This window comes from Fringilla coelebs (genome assembly GCF_963513975.1).
Source record: "Fringilla coelebs genome assembly, chromosome: 18".
NCBI classification, from domain to species: domain Eukaryota; kingdom Metazoa; phylum Chordata; class Aves; order Passeriformes; family Fringillidae; genus Fringilla; species Fringilla coelebs.
Window position 1 is genome coordinate 13,026,125 of NC_140044.1, and position 17,033 is coordinate 13,043,157.

At 51.8% G+C, this 17,033-nt stretch overlaps 1 protein-coding gene across 1 annotated transcript in view; it reads left to right on the top strand.

Moving 5' to 3' along the window:
• The first annotated feature begins 602 nt into the window (after positions 1-602).
• The window catches only part of RALY (RALY heterogeneous nuclear ribonucleoprotein), a 139,841-nt gene continuing 123,410 nt past the window's right edge, over positions 603-17,033 (top strand). The window contains exon 1 of the mRNA XM_084217972.1: positions 603-913. The gene's annotated coding sequence lies outside the window, so the exon portion shown is untranslated. The remainder of the gene's footprint in view (positions 914-17,033) is intronic.

Genomic DNA, 17,033 nt, shown 5'->3' on the forward strand with positions numbered 1-17,033 from the left:
CGCCTCCAAGCGATGCTGTCCCTGCACAGCCCCGCGGGTGCCCGTCCCTCTAACGCCGGGGCTCTCAGCCCGGGCTTCCCACGCCTTTAGACAGCGGCGAAATGCCGGACGTTAATTTCGGTCAGGAAACATCATTTTCCCAAGAGAACCGCTTTCTTCCCGGTGAGTGCCAGGAGCAGGCGGACACAGAACGGAGCAGCCGAGCTGAGCATCGCGCTGTTACCGAGAGCCCCTGTGAAAGAGCGGCCGGGCCGGAGCTTCGCGCCGGATCCGCGGCTCCGCTGCGCGCTCGGCGGGGACGCAGCGGGTGCGAACTTCGGCTGCGGCTCCGGTGAACCGGGTGTAGGGAAAGAGCGAGCGGCGCCGCTGCGAGCGCCGGGAGCGGCTGCTCCGCAGCTCCCGAGCCGCGCTGCGGGGCCGGGACCGCGGACACCGAGAGCCCCGAGCGCAGCCGAACCCCGGTAGAGCCGCTCCGCGGCTCCTTCACGGGGACCCGCCGCTCCCTCACGGGGACCGGCGCCCGGAGCAGCCCCGCGCGCGCGGCCCCGCCCGCGCCCGCCCCGCTCTGGACTCTTCCACCGTGCGGGCAGCGGAGCGGGAGGGAGCGGGCGGTGCGGGGCGAGAGACGCTGCCCCGAGCCGAGCTCCGGCGGCGCGGCCCTGCCCGGCACAGCCCCGTGAGGGCGGATCGGTACAGGCCGCGCCGCGGCAGCAGCGAGAGAGTGCGGTGGGAAGAGGGGTGGGCTCTCCGCGGCGCGTGGGTCCCCCCCGGCTTGGAGCCGTGGTACGGCCGGCGGGAAGGAGCCGCGGCGCGGGGCGGTGCGCGGCACTGAGCCGGCGGCTCCCGCGGGCGAGGCGGGACGGGCCGGGCCCTCCGTCCGCACGGCACCGACCTGCCCGGCACCGACTGCCCGGTGAGTGCTGCCACCCCTTCCCCCGGCTGCTGCGGGGAGCCGCTCCCGCCAGCCGGAGCGTGCGGTCCGTGCTGGCAGCGCGGGTCCCCCTTGCCAGTGGCACAGTGACTTAGTACTGCTTTATTATTTTTTTTTCTTTTCAATTTTCATTTTCCCCATCGGTTTTCTTGCGTGTGGTTAGGTTTTTTTCCGCCCCTGATGCACGTTTTCCCCGTTTAACGGGTTGGGGAAGTGCCGCTCCTGGCAGCGGCTGCCGGGTGGGTCCGACCCCGCCGGGGTGGCGATGGCTCCGGGGCTGAGCCTTGCGCGGGTCCCGGGCGCTTGGCAGGGATGTCCCCGGTGTGACCGCACGGTCGTGGGGTATTTTCGTGCCTGCTGTAGACCCGAGATGCTCGGCTGCTCTGCCAGCGGGGCCTCGGGCGGCCGGGAGCGGCTTCGTACGAGAAAAGAGGCGGAATATCGAGCCTGAGCGGCGCTGAACCGTGCCGCTCCCCGCGGGTCCGTGCGGAGCCCTGCGGGCTCCAGCGTGCGGTACCGGCACCGCCGGAGCTTCTCTGTCGCGATTATGTCGGGGCTGCTGGTGTCTGTCGGGAGTTGTATTTGGGAACAGGCTCCCCAGGGAAGTGGTGGAGTCACCATCCTTGGGAATGTTAAAAATGAGCAGATGTGACACTCGGCCGTACGGTTTTAGTTGGCACGGGGCGGACTCGGTCAGAGGTTGGAACCTGGTTTTTGAAGTCTTTTTCAACCTTAATGATTCTGTTGATTTGAGGTGATGTATGAAACTCCAGCTCTTGCTTCAGAGCAGTTTTGGTGAGTGGGAAACAGTCAGATCTGGCCGTGCCTTTGGCAGGGCGTCCGGCGGCTGATACCCTTTGGGTAGCCCGGGCGGCAGAGCCAGACTGCCGGGATGGACGGCGGGTGGATGTGCGCCTTTATTTTCCGACTTGCTCCTGTAGAGCAAGAGCCCACCTGCAGGAACGGCCCATCGCAGTTGTGCTTGCTGCAGTGCTTCAGCACAGAATTCCAGAATGACTTAGGTTGGAAAAGCCCGCTAAGATCGAGTCCGGCCATTAACCCAGCTCTGCCAAGCCCACCACTAAACCATGTCCCCAAGCGCCACTTCTACACCTCTTAAATCCCCGCGGGGACGGTGACTCCACCACTTCTGAGTGCATTCCTCCCGTGGTTTTGGCACGGGCAAGGGCCGGGAACCAGCCCGTGCTGTGTGCCTCGGGGGCCTTCCCACAGCGCAGCGGCTGCTCAGGCTCTTGAGGAGACTGAAGTCGGTGGCATCACGGCTGGCTTGGGCTGACTTTTAAGGCCAGAGGAAAAGACCCTTTTATTTCCTCTTGAGGAAACTGCTGCCTTTCCCCCGCCGCTAAATCCGTGTGGTGGCCGCTGGCCGGGCAGGGAGGGACGGCGGTGGCAGCGCAGGTCGGACCCTGCTGCCGCCCTCCCCGAGCTGGCAGGGCCAGCACCGGCCCCTGGCACTCACCCTGGACCTCAGCGCCCTGGCTGAGCCCGTTTTGCTCGGCTGTGTCATCAGCCCAGCACGGGTGGGCTGTGTCCCAGCCCCTCCGGATTGTCCCTGCTGCGGGAGGAGGGCTGAGCTCCTCCACAGGTGCCTCCGCTCCGGGTCTCCCTTCAGCAGTGAACTGGGAAGTGGCGCTTTCCCTTTGCCCTGTCCTTTATTCTGCTGTTTATTGGGATTTGGGCTCTTTGCGTGGTTCTGAAGGACAGGGAGGGAGCCTGGCTTCCAAGTGAGCTCCGGGATGCAGGGATGGGAGCTGAGGAGCAGTGTCACGAGCAGAACCTGAGATGTGTGACCCTGGAGCACCTTCCTGGGCTTCCTGCTCCGGCTGACAGCTTGTCACAAGGTTTGTTGCTGCCGTTCCTGGAAGCCTTTCTGTGGTTTTGGCCGCGTGTGAAAGCTTCCTTCGAGAGGGGAGGGTGTTCAGACACTCCTCCAGCTCTCTGAGCCGGGGAAGATTGCTGCTGTTTTACTCCTGTCAGGCTGATGTTGGAGATGGATTTCAGGAGAATGGCAAAGCAGAAAGAGGTGTGTCTCTTACGAACCACTTTCTTTAGAAATGGCTGATAATAGACAGTGAGTTTGGGGAGCATGTTTTATTTAGGGATTGAAAAGAGAGGATTAAAGCTCTTGACAGAGAGCAGTTTATGTGGAGTAAGTGATGGGACTTGATCGTTCAGAAAAAGACTCTAACGTGTTCCCATCACCAAGACAACTTACAGCTCTCTGTGTCCCAAATCATTCAATAAAAGCAACAAAACTCCTTTTGATTTAAGTTCTTCACTGGTGGCTGCATAAGGAGTTTTCAAACCTAGCAGTAAATTTGTATTTGCTCAAAGAAAACAGCCTATGGGTATAAAAATCTGTGATATGCTAAAGGTATTGTGGATTTATCCAAGGTGTTAATTGTAGGCATTGGAAGTAGCTGTGTCTGTCTCAGAAAATTGCAGCTTTTCCTTCCTTGCCCCCTCCCATTAAGTTACTGGCAGAGGGCTGTGCTCCTGGATTTGCAGAAGCAGAGTCACTGCTCGTAAAATTACTGAAATCAAAAAGGTTTGTGCAGGGGAGAAGAAACAAGAATCAAATTTTAGGCTCAAATTGTGATTCCAAAACAAGTTGCTCATTCTTTTCACAGCTTGAGGTTTGTGATGGAAAGGTTGAAAATACCCAGCAAGAAAAACAGGCTGGGTAAAAAAAATCTGGAATAAACTGAACAGAGTGAAATCCAGAATAAACTGTCATCAGAGAGTGTTTATAAACCTGCTGGAGAAAAGGAAGGGAGCAACCATTCAGATCAATAACAAGTTCTTTTTTCATAACTGTAGAGCTTTAATCATGTAGTTTAAAAAAATAATCCTAAATGTGTGCATTTTATACCTGTGCTGGTAGCTGGGGCTAAATCTGCAGAGTTCATGCTGATCTGGGTAATCTGAATCAAGCTGAATAGTAAAGAGGCTCTTAGGAGGATCTGAAACCCAGGAGGCATTTTTCAAACCTGAGTTATGTCACTTTTTTTAGAGGTGCCTCAGGCAATTGCATTTTAAGAAGACAAAGCTTTTGTTTTCAAGCTGGCCTAGAAAAATGCCAAGGATGAATCCAAAGTAAAGGCTTTCAGAAGTTGTCATTTGTGATTAAGTTGATTTTGCTGTTGTGCACAGAAGGCTGCTGCCTTCCCCGGCGTGCCCAGAGCTGGGGCTATTTTTATTTTTGCCACCAGTCCTGGTGTACCTGTTTAATTCCAGTGAGTAATAGTGCCTGGGGGGGGTCTCACCTGAAAGTGTGTATATAATGAGAGGGTCAAGTGTCTGCCAGCTCCATCTCCAACAGGAAATTAACTGTAGGTGCATTAGAAAAGGTAGAATTGAGGTGATACCAGGCAGGGATTGACTTGGATGGGTATTCTGCAGAATGAACATCTGTCTGTGTCTAGTTTAGTATTTGAGATGCTGGAAATATCAAAACTAAGGCTTCAAACCCTGAGCAAAGGCTGTTTCCTTTCCCAGAGGCCAGTCTGCACGCATGTAGTAAATCCAAAGCATTTCTTGGGGCGTTTGCAGCCTGAAACAATCAGAAGGAGCATCCTGGTGTTGCCAGGCTGTGAGCAAACAAGAGGAGCTGCTCCTGTGGAGCCCGAGCTGGGGGAATATGGTGCAGGATGTAACAGATGATGCTGGAGCATGGATGTGGAAGAGTCTGCTGCCTGCAATCTGGAGTGCTGTGAGCTCCCAGCGAGATGCTCCTTGTTAGAGAAAGGTGAAATCCTGCGAGTGTTGTAATGACTGCTTGTCCTTAAATGAAATGGGAGTAGGTTTTGTCTGAAAATCTGCCTAAAAGCAGCTCTGGCTGCAGGAGCAGTGCTAGGGCTGTCTCACCTGGGCAGGAGGTGTCCCTGCAGCCCCCCTGTCCTGGGAGCAGCAAATTCCTCAGCCCTGGCTCTGGATCCCGGGGAAGGGCTATAAGGGCAGCCTGAGTCATCCTTTTGGCTCTTGTGTAACACCCAAACAATGCTGCTTGTCCTGCTCACTGAGGGCTCTGGGGCTGCCCAGCACAAAGGGATGTGGGACTGGATGGAGCCTCTCCAGGGGCACCTCTGAGCTGCAGCTCCTGCAGCAGCTGGCTCCTGCAGTTCTCACCCTGGCACCTCAGAATCCCAATATTTGATTATTTTTTTAAAGCAAGCCTTGAGTATGTATTGCAAATGTGTAGAGCAAGGGGTGCTGGCCATCTGAGGCAAGACTTGGCCTTTTCAGGGAAGGTCCCCACTTGATTTCAGGGCTTCTGGGCTTTTCCTTCCCCTCTGGTGCCTGAGCTGCCCGGCAGGATGTGCCCAGCAGGATGCTGAGCTCTGTTCCAGGAGCATCCCTGCACCTGCAGCAGAGTATTTCCTTTACTCCACAGACTTTGCCAGTGATATTGCACAACTGTCTGGTTTTTTGGGTTGTTTTTTTGTTGTTGTTTTTAAAATTTGCTCCTAAAGATCTGGTTTAAAAGAGAGAACACAATGCCAGGTTGCTAGGGTTTATTTCTACCACGAGTAAGGTAAATAGATGGGCACCTCTGGGCTGTGTCTGTGTGAATTCAGTGACTCCCTGGTGGTATCTGCAGCATCACCTCCGTGTGGAGATGGTACCAAACAAAAGGAGCTGAGAAGTGCCAGGGCTTTATCTGATGATGCTTTTGCAAGCAGCTTACATTTCAACAAATACAGCCTCGCTGGGAATGAATGTGAACTCATTTTCAGCTTGCTACTGCAGGCAGAATAAGAATGGCCAGGTTCAAAGTGTGAGCAGGAGGAATAACTGAGGCAGTGCAGCTCCATTCCCAGTGGCTCCTGCTGTGTCCCACCTCCCCCCAGAGGGACAACACCCTTCCTCTGGGGCTCTGCCTGCTGGCACTTCAACAGGAGACAATTTCTGCAAGAGAAGGTGTTGAGGAAAAGGTGGCAATGGACACCGGTGTCACCATTGGTGTTCATTTTAATGTGTGAATTCCTGAGTTCAGCACAGGCTGGCAAAGGTCACAGGTGGACAGAGGAGGTGGTTGCAGGTCTCCCCCACCAAAGCTCTTGATGTCTTTATTGGTCTAAATCTTGTGCTGCCCTCTTGTCTTTAGCAAACTTTCTTTTGGAAAACTGTCTTGGGAGCATCAGTGAGAGAAGTTCCTTTGGAAGGGTGTGGGGAGCCCGGGCTGTGCCAGCTCTGCCCAGGGCAGCTGTGCTGTGTCAGTGCCCTCAGTGCTCATGGCTGCCTTTCACCTGACCCCAGTGACATCCTCCACTTGCCCGGGCTTCAGGGTGACTCTTCTGGCCCAGCATGTGGCCCCTGTGCAGAAAACTGCAGGTGCTCAAACATAATTCTTCTTCTTTTTCAAATCTAGAAAAAAATCTCAGTGGTTGCTGTGGGACAGACCTTGCAGAGCTGATGGTGCTGCCTGGCCTGAGCTGTGCCCCTGCTGAGGGGCAGCACTGGAGGGTTTGGTGGCTCAGCAGCTCCTGGTTCCTGTCCCTGGGGCTGTGTCTGCTGTAAAACAGGGATTTTTGTTGGTGCTGCAGCAATCTGCAATGCTTGGAGCTCTTACAGCTCCCAAAGCTCCTTCTGGAGTTGGTAAAAGCTGTAAGCACTGCAGAAATCCTCTTGAGCTCTTCTAGTAATTTAAACTTATTGTTTTTATTTATAATTTTTTAACTTCTTCTCCAGAGTGCAGCTCTTACCTTCACACATTTCAACAGGCCAATAAAACCTCACCGGTCTCTGTGATGACTCTGAGAGAATCCCAGGATGGTTTGGGTTGGAAGGGACCTTAAATAAAGTCCATCCAGGGAGGGAAGGCAGGGACCCCTGCCACTGTCCCAGGCTGCTCCCAGCCCTGTCCAGCCTGGCCTTGGACACTCCCAGGAATCCAGGAGCAGCCACAGCTGCTCTGGGCACCCTGTGCCAGGGCCTGCCCACCCTCACAGGGTAGAATTCCCTCCCAATATCCCATCCATCCCTGCCCTCTGGCAGTGGGAGCCATTCCCTGTGTCCAAAGCCAAGGAGCTGGCTCTGAAATTTCAGTTTAAGATGAAAAATCCTTGGTGCAGCTCATGCCCTGCAGCCAGTGCCTATCCTGCCCCTCTGGTGGCATTCTCAGGGCACAGGTGGGGGTGAGGAGAAAACAACCCTGGCAGGAAAGCTGTGCAGGTAATTCTGCACATCCCAGGTGGGGTTTGGGTGTTTTCCTGTTAATGAGGAGATGTTTTGCAGTGCTTCCCTGCAGCTGGGCTCCCCAGCCATTTGACTGCAGCATAAACAGCATTTCCAGGGAGGCCAGGGGAATAATGCCGAGCTTGCTGATACCTCCTGTGAGCACAGCCACACCTCGTGGCAGGAGAGAGGCAGGGAGGGCTTAGATGATTTAATTAAACTTGTTGTGGGGAAGAAATTAAATTTGGTCTCTTGCCCTGCTCGTATTACAAGCGGGAGAGCACAGGCTCTTTGAACTGAGCCATTCCTTGCCTTCTGTTTGCCTTGGAAAAAGCAATTTCTCTGTCAGCTTTTAGCCTGGCTCCTGGGCCCCAATTGCTTGTTTATCTTCAGCAGCTCCCCAAATTGCTTTGGAGATGGCCTTAAACATTGATCATCTCTTACAGTCCTTCATCTTTGTTCTGCCAGCAGACATTAGGAAAGATATTTTAAATTACCTTTTCCCCCCAAATGAACGGGCTGTGTGTATGGGCTGGGAGAATTAAAGCTCTTTCAGCTGAAGTATAAATCAGCTGCTCCCGTGTTTTTGCCCAGTTCTCCTGGATTCATCTTCCAGTCCAGTCTGCAAAGCAGCAGGGATTCCAGGGAAGATAAAAGCCAAAGTGCAACTTAATTTCGAGGCAGAATCTACCAGTGTTCTCTGTTTGGGGAGCAGGATCCTGTTTAAAAATGACTTTTTCTCCTCTTGTTGCAGCAGTGGGATCTTTCTTCTTGCTGCTCCCTAGGGAAGGGCTGGGGGGCTCCATGGGGTGATGCTGTTCAGACAATGGGGTGCAGAGGTGAGGTGATGCCTGACACTGGCAGCTGCTGGCAGGGAAGTTTGGAAAAGCAACATTTGGATCTCTTCCTTTGCCATTTGAGTGCTGAGATCTGGGAAAAAAAAGTACTGGCTAACAGCAGAACATTTATTCTGTGTCAAACAGGCAGCAGACAGCAGAGGTGGTTAATTCAGCATGGAAAAGCCCAGAGCTACAGCTGAACAGGCAGGAAGGTTTAATCAATCATTTGGAGCAGGTTTCTGGTGTGCCTTTATGCAGACACAGTTTTCTGTGGTGTTGTTAACATTTAATTGGTACCAGGTCACACCAGCCTCTCTCCCAAGCAGAGCTGGAAGGGAGCAGGTTATTTACATGCACAATCCCCCTAATTCTTGGGCCACGTCCCAAAATGCTGGTGGGAGGAGGTCCTGCAGGGCTTGGGCTGAGGAGTTTGGCTCAGTGAAGGAGGTGCAGCAGCCTGAGCTGTGTGTGGGTTTGTGATCCAGGCTGGTGTCTGCATTCATTGCTTTTATCATCATTTATCATATCACAGAGTCACAGACTGCTTTGGGTTGGAAGGGACCTTAAGGGTCATCTCATTGCAATCTCCTTCTGCAGTGTAATTTGCAGATTCCATATCCCCATCCCCTTCTGCGTGCTGGTGCTCTCTGCCTTTTCAACCCCTCGTTTGTAAGAGGGGGGAAAAACAGTGTGACCTCAGAGTTAATAGATTTTAGCCTTATATGTAGCATAAACATCTACATTTTGTACTTTGTTGTGAGCCATTGGTGCAGGGGATTCTGGCTCAGTGAGTCGGAGGCTTTTACCCACTCAGTGATGTGAGTAATTTATGGCTTGCCCCAAGTCTGCACAGCTGGGCTGCCAAACCACAGCGTGTTGGGGAGTAAATATTGCATGTTTACACCAAGCCTTTCTCTCCAAGTCCCCAAAAAGAGGATGGGCCACTTTAACAGGCTGCTCAGGCTGGGTAGGTGCCATATCCTGGGGCAAAATGCAGTTGGGCAAAGCAGCCCAGCAATCTTATAAATACAGTGAATTTTAAATTCTTTCCTGGGTTGTAACAGGAGGGGAGCATTCCAGAGCATCTCCACAACCTGCAGTAATGTGACAGTGATGTGAGAGAGAAAGCTTTGTGCAGTGATGGCAAGCAGCCTTTAGATCCACTGAATTTTTGTTAAAATAAAGTGATTTCAGAAGTAGATGCCCTCAGCCCATGCTGGAATTGTTTTCCCTGTTAGTACCAAACAGGCTGATGCTGCTGAGGTGTAGGGAGCCAGGACTTGTGCTGCCACTGACTGCTTTATAAATTTCCAGGTTAAATCAGGCAATAAGTTTGAATTTATTTTCTTTTTCTTACCCTGAAGGTTGTCAACTTCTTACTCTCACAGTCCTGAGCAAGAGTAATCTCCAGCAAATAGACCAGCTGATAAAATTGATGCAAACCAATTAATTCATTTTATTAGAAACATGAAATAGTCTGAGCTGGAAGGGACCAACAAGGATTGAATTCAACTCCTGGACACTCCAACTATCCCACCCTGTGCCTGAGAGCATTGTCCAAGTATCCCTCGAGCTTTGGCAGGCTTGGTGCTGTCACTTCCTTGAATTCTTGTTCATCCCTTGAATTTTGCTTGCTCAAAGTTATCTAGTGAGAATTACCTAGAGACAACCAGGTCAAAGTTACCCAGTGACACCCAGGACGTATTGATGGGCTTCCCACCCTCTAGAGTTGCTTTTTACTCCCACCTCCCCCAAAAATATTTAACCAAATCTGAGAAGTCTGTAAGATTGGTAGCCAGTGCTGCCATTTGCCCTTGCAGCAGGGTGGTAAATGAAGCTCTGGCCTTGATGCTCTAAATATAAAACAGGTAGGAGGGCATGTGACATGGCCTGACCTTGGGCAGCAGCAGCAGAGCTGGGAGCACAGCCAGGGCCAGCTCCCAGCTCCTCTCTGTGACGTTTCTGTGCTGCTCTGGCCACCCCCAGACCCTGCAGGTCCCTGGCCCAGCCCCAGCCAGGGGCAGGTGCCCGAGCCCAGGCTGCTGCTCCTGGCCATTGCCACCCCGTGCCCGGGGCTTTGCCCTGTCACAGCTGATTTTCTCAGAGGGACTGGACTCTGGGGAATGCCTGGCATGTGGGATTTCACTCATAGCTGCCATTTTTGCCGGGCTTGGTGTTGGGTTGAGGAGCTGGCCCTGCTCTGAGCACCCTCCTTAGCCAATCTGCCCTCAGCACCTGTTTCCTGTTGCTGCATCAACTGATTTTCTTACCTTTTTTGTCTCAGGGTTAAACTCTGGGAGGTAACAGACACCTGAAATGACAGAATGACTGAGGTTGGAAAAGACCTCTAAGAGTGGAACTGTTAACCCAGCAGTGTTTGCCACTTACCCATGTCCCCAGGTGTCACATCCACATGGTTTTTGAACTTCCAGTGACTGTGCCACGTCCCTAGGCAAACTGACCCAGTGCCTGACCACTCTTTCAGTGAAGAGATTTTCCCTAATATGCAATCTAAACTTCCCCTGGCACAGCTTTAGGCTCCTCTTTCCTCCTCTTGCTTGTTCCCTGAGAGAAGAGCCTGACCCCAGCCTGTCCTAAGGGACTTGGACTTTGCCTGGGTCACCTGGGTGCTGCAGGAGTGTGCAGCTCATCTCAGGTGAAGAGATGAGTGCAGTGCTGTGGTTGTGCCCTGATTCAGCAGCCCCAGGGCTCTGTGCCTGTGCTGGTGCCATTAATGATCCTGTGAGGATCCCTGGGGGATGGATGTCAATCCTTCACACTCCTGCCCAAGGTTACAGGGCTGCCAGTCCTGGGAGGAAAAGCTGTGTCCCAATCTTGGAAATCATAGAATCCTGCAGTGGTTTGGGTTGGAGGGACCTTAATCATCATTAGTTCATTAGATCATCCCTTTCCACCCCCTGCCATGGGCAGGGACACCTTCCACTATCCCAGCTTGCTCCAATCCTTGTCCAACCTGGCCTTGAACACTTTCAGGGATGGACAATCCTGGGAAATGTATTTAAACAAAAAAAAGATGGACGTGCTGCTCCCGAGTTCCCATCTGAATCCTGCTGCAGCACTCCTCTGCACAGCTGCCTTTTGTTCCTGCACATTCCCAGGCAAAGCAGGTGGTGTTTAATTTTTTTCTGCATTAAAAAAAAAATAATCTGTGGCGTGCTATGCGAGGCTACTCACATCTGTGCACTCTATGTAGGTCAGATGTGGAGTTGCTTCTTTACGAAGACTCAACTTGACAGCGTTTCCTCGCTGCAGCCAGCGAGGGAGGATCACAAAATTCACATGCTGCCTCCATGAGAAATGTCCTTAGGGAAGCCCCCCCAGGGGCTGTGTGTGCAGGTGAAATTTGCTGCTATCCTGGTGTGCTCCAGGTTTGTGACAATGAGCTTTATTGATGAAAGATTAATCGGGGCTGTGTATCCAGGCTTGGTTTGGTGTCATAGCAGATTAGCCTTGCAGCTGGAAATGCTAAATGCTTCCCTGCCCTGCTTCCAGCAGCTGCCTTTTGCTCTGCTCCCACTGAAAGGCTGTTCCCTAATCTCTGCAGCCTGTGTTGCTCTTGCTGTATTTCTTCACATGCAAATGCCTCTCCTTCCCCTCTTCTCCTCCCAGCCACTCCTGCTCTGGGATTCCTTGACCTCTTCTGACTCTGGCAGTGGTAGAGGAGAAAATGAGTTGGAAACAGGCAACCTGTCATGCCCAGGAGCAGGTTAGGGACCTGATCTAACACCTTGTAGAGCAGCTGAGAGTCTCCCCTTGCTCACGGACACAGCCTCGGATCCAGGTGTGTGTGGTCTTGTGGGAGATGCTCCACTGGGGTGAAGCCATCAGGGATGAAGGATGCTGTTCTGCTGCTCTGCCACTCAGCAGGGTCCTCTGATCTCCTCAGTCTCATCCCAGCCCTTGGGACAGGAGAGCTGAGCCAGTCTGGCTGGTTTGGACATGCTGGGAGTTTCTTCTGTCTTCAGTCCTGGGGTTCTGTGGGCAGTGTAGGAACTTTCACAGAAGGGGCTCCTTTGGAGGGAAAACTTGAAAGCAGGTCCCTGAACATCCATTAGAAACAGATCAACAGAGGACCTGAGGTTTTCATTTAAATCTGAAGAGGGAACTGGCTCTGCTGCCCACATTACTCTTCCTGAGCTGAGATGACCTTGGAAGCCACCATGACTGCAGCAGTGGCCAAGAGGGATCAGAGCAGATGAAGATGGATGTGTGGATGTCCTTATGCAACCCAGTGCAGGGTGGAAGATATTTCCAGTATTCCAATTGTTCTGCCTGCTCCAGAAGTCTTAGCAGGAAACATTTGAACTGAAAGAGGGGCTCCAGCTGCCACCTCCTGCTCTGAGAATGAGCAGCATCTGCAACAAAGGAAGGATTCAGCAAAGGAGGGATTGTCTACAAGTGCTGACAGCTTTCCAGGAGACTCCATCTGGGATGGGAAGATGTGTCCTGAAGCAGCTGGATGGGCACTGAGGAGCTTGGGACAATGAGCAGCTCTAGGTGACTGGAGCAGTGAGTGGTGGAACCAAACCTCATTCCTATTTGTGGTATTCACTCAGTAAAATATCTTTCAGTAAATTTTTTCTGTCCATAGAGAAGTCTTCCATTCCTGGTGGGGTTTTTGTTACCCTTTTCTGTCCCAAGACAAATCTGATTGTGACTGACCCATGGATTTGGGAGCACTGCTCTTGGGTTGGAGTAGGCTTCCAGTGGGAGGAAATGGACTCTGGAGTTCACAGAGTCACTCAAAGCTTCATGGAAATGAGCAGTGTTGGAACACTGGAGGGGAAATTGGAATAATTGAAAATTGCTTGTCCTGCTCTACAGGGATCCCAGCTGCACTCTGATTCTGGGTGTGTAAAGGAGTGTGAGCACATCCCAGTGCAGCTCCCTGCTGCAGAGAGCACCTTGCTAAATGTTCTGCTGCTGTGTTCAGCCACAGATGCAGGGATGAGACGTTTCCCATGGCTGCTCCTTCCCTTCTTCCCAAATAAGATGAAGAGTGCCTTGTTAGGGGAGCTCCAGAGTGCAACCAATCTCTTAAACTCCTGCTGATCAACTGAAACTGAGAGGGAGCTAATGAAATCCCTATTGCCACAGCACATTTGTTTTGAGCTTTAAAAGGAAAATGTGTTGGTGAGTCAGGAGTCCCAGCAGGAGATCTGGGCTTGTTTTGGGCAGGGGATGGAGTGGGGACTGTGGGGGTTTGGAGGCAGAGAGCAGAGCAGGGGGTGAATTTGCTGTGCTCTGGGTTCTGGTGAGCTCACAAGTGGAGTCCCCTCAGCTTTGGGGGTCTCTCAGCTGTTCTGGTGGTGAAGCAAACAGAGGTACCTCCAGTATTTTGCAGTTTTCTCCTGACTTGATTTTAAAAGCAGGGTGTAAACTCCTTATTTTTAGAGATGAATAAAGGGAGAGAGGAAGGATCCTGTGCTATCCTGTGCGTTCACAGCAGAAGTGAAATGACAGCTTTGGCCAGAACAATGAATCTCAAACATTGTCATGGCAGAAAGTCCTTCTGAGAAGGGTTTGGGGGAAGTTTGTGCCTCAAGGAGAGTGAGCCTGGCTGAGCCTCCCAGCAGCTCATCAGTTTGTTAACTTGATGTAACCTCAGGTGGGAGAAGATGGGCTAAAAGCTGAGTTCGGTGCTTTGAGGAGGCTTTCCTCCTGAAAGGTCAGAGATAAAGAGGATTTTGCATTCTCCAGGATCTCCATCATGGAGAAGTGGCCTTGTGTAGGACTGGCTCTTTGGCTGTTGGGGCTGCCTTTCTCCTGGCAAAGGCCTTGAAGGTCTCAGTTGCCAAATACAGCAAAGCTCAGTGTTTGGAAGGCACAGACACTTTGGGAACATCTCTCCAGAGGAGCACATGCTGCCAGTTCCATACTGGTCCCAGTGCTGTGGTGGTGCTGGGGATCCTGCCCTGAGGATGCCAAGAGCCAGAGAGCCTCTCCCTGTGCAGGGACTGGGCACAGCTGCTCCTGTGGTGCCGGGGAAGTGATGTTTGTGGGAGGCAGCAGCTCTACATTCTTGGAATTTTGGGATGGCTTTGCTTCCAGAACAGCAGCCTGCTTGTTCTTTTCCTCCTCACAACTGGAATGAAATCAGTCCTCTGCCTGAGCTGCTGGAAGGATTTTTGTGACAACCAAGTGTGACAACTCAGGAGGAGCAGCGAGGGCCACAGAGGGCCTGGGATTGTCAGAAGTCTGCCAAGCTCTGTCCCTGACCCTGCCACCACCCTGTGTGCCTGCAGTCCTTTTCTAAGAGGAGTTTATTAACCTTCTGCAGTAATTTTCTGTCTGGCTGCTCCTTGTCCAAGGCAGGGTGAGGCTGGGGGGAATTGAGGTGGAACTGTCCCCTTTGGGCTGGGTTCCACACCTGCCTGCCTAGAGAGCTGTTCTGTAGGGAGCCTCTCCCCGTGGAGCCTTGTCCATCCCTGCTCCTGATTCAGCAGCACACCAGCCTGGTCAGGGTCCAGGAGGCACTTCAGGGTCTCCAGCACTCCCCTGAGGCTGTCTGCATTAACTTGGAGTGTTAAAAAGGAGTTGGAATCTCTGGTGATCACCTGGGGAGTGCTGCCTGTCCCTCTGCTGCCACCCAAGGCTGTGCTTTGATTTGCCTCCATGGATTATTTTGATCATAAATCACCTGGGAATGCCACAGGAGCTGGGAATCCTGTGTGCCCTGCTGGCTCCAGTTTATTAAAATCCCCCATCCATAAACAATAACTCTTCAAAGCTGTGTGCTGCAGAAACTGCAGTGCTGGGTCATGTTTTATACATGACCCTGCCAGAACCAGCCTGCTCCTCTGGGGGCAGCTCAGATCTGGCCATCCTTGAAATAATGCTCAAAACAAGGTGTCTCCTGCTTGTTCAGCAGAGCCTGAGACTCCTTTAAATAAAAATGTGACACTGGATTTTGTCAATAGGATCTGGTTTGTCCCTTGGAATGGGAATTATTCCTGACTGATGTCAGCAGTGCCTCTGGGATGGTGGGATTTAGCTGCAGATTAGCATGAGTTACTTGGTTTAAAGGAAGGCAGAAAACATGCCAGCCCAAGCAATTTGACCAAACTTTACATTTTTCTGGGTTGCAGGGACAGTGGGGAGCTCCTGCAGCCCTGGAGCTGTCAGTCAGTGCTGGTGGCCCTGTGTGGCACCTTCTCCCCTTTGGAAAGGGGCTCAGGGTGTGGGAGATGTCGTTTTTTGTGATCCTTTGGAGGGAGAAATGTGCTGGTTTCATGGTGACTGTGTGGTGGGAACTGGGGAGAGCTCAGGGGTCAGGTGTGAGTTACTGGTTTGAACAGACAGGTGTCTGCTAAGGAAGGCAGGAGCCTCCCCTGAAATGGAAAATGCAAACCCCCTTCCTCTGAATTGCTATAATTTTGAAATTAAGGGGCTCTCAGGCAAAGATGTGGGAGTAGGAATAACAGTTCTTTAATAGGAAAATTAAAAATAAACAATGCAATAGTACAAACCAACCCTGCCAGAGCCAGGCAGGCGCTGTCCCCTGTGTGTCAGGGTGGGGGCACAGCCCCATCCCAGGGGGGCTCAGCCCTCCTGCAGTGCCAGCTGTGGCTCTGCTGCAGCAGGATCCTGCACAAGGGGGGAGTTTTCCTCTGCAGCTCCAGGGCTGCTGGAGATGGGCCTGCTCTCCCTCTGGGAATGCAGGGCAGGAGAAAGCTGCTCCTCTGGGAATGCAGGGGGCAAAGGCTGCTGTGCTGTTCCAGGGCAGATTGTATCCAGGTAGGAATGCTTGGCTCCTGCCCTGGGCGCAGCATCTCCCCATGGGATGATGGAATTGGATCAGCCCTGCAGGGACACTCAGTGGCCATGGACAGCAGAGATCTGCTGGAGGGAGGATGGGCTGTGGGAGAGATAAAGAAAACTGCCCCATGGACAGCAGAGATCTGCCCAGCTCTGTCAGGTGGGGACAGAACACACAGACCTTACAACTCAGGACACTGTCCCTGGATGTGTTTAAAAAACTTCACATGGCACTCAGTCCATGGCTCACTTGATGAGGAGGTGATGGTTGTAGGTTGGACTTGATCTCAAAGTTCTTTTCCAACCTGGCTCATTCTGTGAGACTCAAGCAGGAGCCCTGCACATCTGGACTGTCCTATCACTCCTACATATTTCCCTTGGCTGGAATTGCAGCTATTTCCAGGTAATAATCTGGCACAAGCAGCTAAAATGTTGAACCAAACCCCATTCCTATTTGTGGTATTCACTGAGTAAAATACCTTTCAGTAAATTTTTGCTGTCCATTTAGAAGTCTTCCATTCTTGGTGGGTTTTTTTTTTTTTACCTTTTTCTGTCCCAAGATAAATATCCTGGAATGAGTGGTCCCATGGTTTCAAATTCTGTACTATTTTTTGAATGTTGCACTTTTCTTTCCTCTCTACCTTTTGCTTCCTGGCCTTCTCCAGGGATGTTATTTTCAAGATTTATTCTTGCAGCTATTTCAGCAGGATGGCCAGCAGCAAGCATAGGGGGAAAAAAAACCTCAAAAACCTCAGGATTTTCATGTTGCTTAACCTCAGGAGCCCCAAGTGTCAGGAGCCCAATAATAAACACAGCCAAACCTTGGAAGATGGTGGCAGCTGGTGACCTTGTAGTGCATGTTTGCAGATACTTGTGCTGCAATTTCAGGTTCCTGATGGTCTCTTTAAAATGCTGTGCTGCACCCTTGCAGCTGATGAAGGTATGGGAGTTTTTTATTATTTTTTCAATTATATTCTGATTTAGGCCTCAAAAGCTAATGAAATCTTTGAGGTTCCTTAAGGCTCCCCTGTTGTGAGTGTTTTTAATTCCTGTGTGCTCATCCACCATTGCAACAATGAACTTGGAAAGGCAGCACAGGGTGAGTACTTTTGGTAGATATTAAAAAAAATCATAATACATTAAAAAATCATAGTCTGAGGAGCCTTGTGGTGTTGTGGGGGATACATCCTCAGACCTGTTCTCTGTAGGAGCAGCGTGTCTGTGCTTCCATGTGAAGCCTTTTCACACTTTATGGGTGTTCTCATATCCTTGCTTCCAGTTTAATT